At 44.4% G+C, this 5,044-nt stretch overlaps 1 long non-coding RNA gene across 1 annotated transcript; it reads left to right on the top strand.

The window, feature by feature from the left end:
- Positions 1-461: 461 nt before the first annotated feature.
- On the top strand, positions 462-4,221 carry LOC144376889 (uncharacterized). Its single transcript, XR_013437253.1, has 2 exons — positions 462-799; positions 3,210-4,221. It is a non-coding gene; the product is annotated as an uncharacterized LOC144376889 (long non-coding RNA).
- Positions 4,222-5,044: the final 823 nt, after the last annotated feature.

Raw genomic sequence — 5,044 nt, 5'->3', positions numbered from 1 at the left:
CTAGTTCGACTAGCTCTAGCTGGGGTGGGGACATTGCTGCTGGTTGAAACACAGTGCTGGGGAAGGGGGATTTCTTTCAGGAAAAGGTGTGGAGGTGATAGACACCAGGACGGTCACTTTTTGTACCCTCTGTTTGGAGGCCTAAGAAGGTTGTTGGTCTCCTGCCCTGTCTCCTTTTCTTTAGGAAAAGAATCCAAAGGACTGAAGAGCAGGATCCCTGGGAGTGCCTGCAGGTGAGCCAGGAACAAAGTCTTCTTTATCTGCCTTTAATTATGTCTGGGGTTCAAGATTTGGGAAGAGGCACCTTTTGGTTTGAAGACACCTGGCTAATTAAAGATCTTTGGCCACTGACCATCTCTATCATCCTTACTGCTGCTCTCAGAATTGAGGGCTTGGGACGTTTTCTGTTTCTAATGGTTCTGGAAGTTCTGTTGGAGTGAGTGTGGGCCAGAAGACGGGGAAGGGAGCAGCTGCCCGCTTAAGGCTCGTTCCAGTTTCAAAGGAGAGGGAGGAAGTGGGATCTTGAAAGAAATTACTATAGTCATGCTTCCTGTGGTGGGAAGGTGGCTGAATTCAGGCCAGAAGTGTTGCCAGGTTAACAACTGAGCCACAGGCAGCCACATCCCCTGGTCTGGAAAGCCAGCAGGTGAGCAGAAGAAGGGCATCGCCGTGATGGATGTGAACATGGCTTCTGACCACAGGGAACACTGCCACAAATCTCTGCCTGTCTGTCCTCTGCTGAGCCACAGGTGGCATGCTGTGATGCCCTGTTCCAGTGCCACTCAAGTCTCCAGCCCAGGTAAGGAGGGTTCTCGAACTCGGCCCACGGGCACACTGGCTCTGCCTGGCTCCCTGCAGCTTTTCCTCCCCCAGCAGACCCCAGACACCCAGTTCTGTTTGCTCCCCGCTGCCTCAGCCATCCTTTCCCCTGGATTTCCTCTACTCCCAGGCACACAGAGAGAACACATATCTCCTTCTTCCTGCCCATGCAGCCAATTGTCCTCCAGAATTTATATATATATATATATAAAAAGATAAGCATTTGGAAGTCTTAAAAGAGTTAAAACTAGCCAGGTACAGTGGGACACACCTGTAATCCCAGTGATCTGGGAGGCTGAGGCAAGAGGTCACATGTTTGAAGCCAGCCTCAGCAACTTAACGAGGCCTCAAGCAACTTACCAAGGCCCTGTCTTAAAATAAAAAATAAAAATGTTTGGGGATGTGGCTCAGTGGTTAGGCACCCCAACTTCAATGCTTGGTACAAAAAAATTTTTAAAAAGAGTTAACACTGTATTAGTGATGGATTTTCTCTGGGACATGAATGTCATGGGTCTGATTTTGGTTGGCCGAGTCACCTCGAGGCATCATCTTGGGTGTGGGGAGGACAGGGAGGGCTAAACAGACACTGTTCTCCCTCGAGGTTCGGGGCCTTTACTTACATCTCAGTGACCCTCATGTACATCATCATTTAGAGGGAAAACAGGTCACTGTGTGCTGAAAACTCATGCTCAAGCACATGCTGGGCCCAGCTTTGACACCCGTTTTATGTAACCTTCACAATAACCCAGTGAACCAGAGAGCATCTCCATTTTAAAGAGACCGAGATGGTAACAGGTGCACCCAAGGTTACCCAATAAGGAAAGAATAGAGCTGGAACTTAATTTCAGTTGTATCTGACTCAAAAATACATTCATCTTTGTAAAATAATATATTCTTAATATTAAAATATCCAAGCCCAGAGGAAAAGATAAAAAAGATAGTGAAAAAAATACACACAATTCCTTTACTCAGATAATCACTACCATCAAAAGCTATATTTCATATATGTGTGGGGAGATGTGTGTATTTTTTGCAGTTCTGGGGAGTGTATTTCTTTTTAGATCGTTTTCCTCTATGCATCCACATGACACACACATATACCAAGCACATATTCACTGATATATCAAATAATTTTTTGGACATAAACTATGTTGTAGGTAGTGTTCTACATGCCGGGGTATTTCAAGTCTCATCCTCAAAGAGTTTATATCTAGTGGAGGAGTCATAAAATAAACAAAATGCATGAATAAATTTGTTCTGTAATGAATATCAGGTCTGCTTATAAACAGTTACACAGGTTGTGCACTGAGGAACTCCAGGGGAACCAATCATGCTGCAATTAGTGTGACTGTCATCCCCAGGAGTTGGGCAATGCACAACCTATATCACACATGATGGGTAACAATAAGAGAAATAAATAAGCATAGGAAGAACATTATTTTATGAAGAGAAGGTCAGAAAATATCTCTTTGATTAAGAAATGTTTGGTAGTCATCTAAAGAGAGAGAGAGTGAGTTCAGCAGGAAACTGAAAGAAGAAACTTTCAAGTAGGGATAATAGCAAATGAAACAATTCTAAAGCAGGAATGCTCTGGGCATGACTAAAGGGGCTGGTGAGCAAGGGAAAAGGGTGGAAGACAAGGCCAGATGGATCACAGGGCTTTGAAGAAGTGGTAAGGACTCTGGATTTTATTTTGCGGGATGGATGCCACTGAAAGTTTATAAACAAGAATGAATGTCTTGGAACAAGTCTGGCCGCAGTGTAGACAACACCTGGGAGGAGGCGGCAGGACTAGGCAGAGTGATGAGGAGAACAGTGAGCTTAGCCCAGGCTGAGAACCATGCAGTGGTAAGTGGCAGTCAGATTCAGGAATCGGTTCAGGTTATTAATGGCACTTGGAGCAGAGCTCAGCTAGTACCAGCAGGATCTGCTGATGCATCGTTATGGAATGCGAGAGAAACACAGGACTCCAAATGACCCGAGTAGATAGAGGGACCTGTAGGAGACATTGAACCCAGGAGGGGTGGTCCAGGGAAACTAAAAGTTCCATTTGGAGAACAAGTTGGAGATGCTGATTGAGCATCCAAGCACAGAGATATCATTCTGGAATTTGCAGCATATAGATGGTGTTATGGTTTGGATATGAGGTGTCCCCCCACAGTTCCTGTGCTAAGACAGAAATATTTAGAGGGGAAATGATTAGATTATGAGAGCTGTAACCTCAACAGTCCTTCCTAGTTCAAACAGACTAACTGGTGGCAACTGAAGGCAGGTGGACCATGGCTGGAGCAGGGGGTCCCTGGGGCGGGCCCTGGGGGGATTGTTCTTCCCGTGGTGCCTTCTCTCCTTCCATCCCCCACCCCCACCCCACTTCTGACTGACTCCACCAGGAAATGACCAGCTTTCCTCTTGTCGGGCCTTTCCTCCATGATGTTCTGCCTCACCTTGGGCCCAGAGCAGCGGAGTCGGCCATCTGTGGACTGAGACCTCTGAAACCTTGAGCCCCAGATAAACTTTTCCTCCTTTAAGTTGTTCCCGACAGGCATTTGGGTCACAGTGATGCAAAAGCTAACTAAAACAGATGGTGTTTAAAATCATGGGCCAAATAAAATTACCCAGAGAGAAAAGAGGTCTGAGAACTAAGCCCCAGAGCAAAGCAACATGAAAAAGTTGGAAAAAGGAGGAGAGTCCTGCAACATTATTCCCAAAGAGACAGTCAGAGAGGAAAGAGGAAAACCGGCAGCGTTGGATGTGCCAGAAGCTAAAGGAAGGAAAGATCAGCTATGACAAAGCCCTGGAAGATGAAGTCCAAGGGGAGGAAATGGACCAGTTGACAGTGTCAAGCCAATTCTGGTTTTGATGACTTTGCAAGAGTAGTTTGGGTGGAGCAGTGGGAACAAGAACATGATTGATTGAAGTGGATGTAAGAAGACAATTGGGGGAGAGGAGGAAAAGACAAAGATAAAGAACTGTTTCCTAAAAGGTTGCTGGTAAGGGAAGCAGAGGTAACATCGTAACTAGCAGGAGACAGAAGTCAAGGAAAGTTCTATATTTTATTTTAGCTTTTTGAATGAATCATTTTTTGGCATGTTTTTAAGGGGAGAGTAACAATCCAGAGGAGAAGGGGAAGCGGTGACGATGGAGGGAGGCAGAACTATTGGATCCATGCCCAGAGGAGGTGGAATGCATGGGATCCTGTGCACAGCTGAGTGACGGTCTTTGTTGGGATAATGGATATTTATGAATTGTAATAAAGGGAACACATAGATATTTGTAACAGGCTTAGATTATACGTAACTGCCTTAAAGTCTACTTGTTAATTGACAATGTTAGTTCATAATAAATGAAAATTTATTAAGTTTATTTTTAAATTGTTTCATAAGTAAACAGTAATTTAAAGCATGTTTCCTGTATGATTTATTTAATCAATCCCCTCTTACTGGACATTTCAGATGCCTCCAAGTTTTCATAGTTATGAAAAATGAAGAACCAGTTTCTTAAGCTCTGGTACCCTGACTGCATGCTTCTCCTGAGCTGCTCAGTGTGGGGCTGAACCTGTCCAGGCTTAACACTCTGCTGAGACTGAAATCGGTCCTCTACTAATCACATCACCTCCTCCAATTTCAGCCTCCGCCAGCCAGAGGGACGTGGTCTTTCTTTGCCAGGCAGGGCACAGGAGAGTTGAAACTGATGTTGTTCTTGCCCCTTCAGGAACTCCCAAGAGCTTAAAAAAAAAAAAAAAAATTGGAGAGTGCCATGAGGACATAGCCTCTAGTCCCAGAATTTGAGAACTTTTTAGGTCTAATTATGCTAAAGGTTTTCCTCTAAGAAAATATTTTTAGAGATGCAAAACATAAAGACACAGAAAACCAAATAGTTTACTATAAATTTCTTTTTTATATATACTTATTTATTCATTTATTTTATTTGTAGATGAACACAATACCTTTATTTCATTTCTTTATTTTTATGTGGTGCTGAGAATCGAACCCAGGGCCTTGCATGTGATAGGCAAGCGCCCTACCACTGAGCCACAACCCAGCCCTACTATAAATTTCTTAACAAAATAAAAAGCTGGTAATTCTGCCTGGGTCTGCCTAAACTAAAGTACCCTTCCCTCCTCCTGCCTTTCCATCACAAGCCCTTCCCAAGCAGAACAGCCCCAAGCAACCTTCCTCCTGGGAACAGTCAGCCCTGAACCACAAGGCTCTTTAGAGAGCCAGCC

This window comes from Ictidomys tridecemlineatus, chromosome 4 (genome assembly GCF_052094955.1).
Source record: "Ictidomys tridecemlineatus isolate mIctTri1 chromosome 4, mIctTri1.hap1, whole genome shotgun sequence".
NCBI classification, from domain to species: Eukaryota; Metazoa; Chordata; class Mammalia; order Rodentia; family Sciuridae; genus Ictidomys; species Ictidomys tridecemlineatus.
Note: the sequence above shows the minus strand (reverse complement) of the source record. Positions and strands in the feature narration are given on the sequence as shown.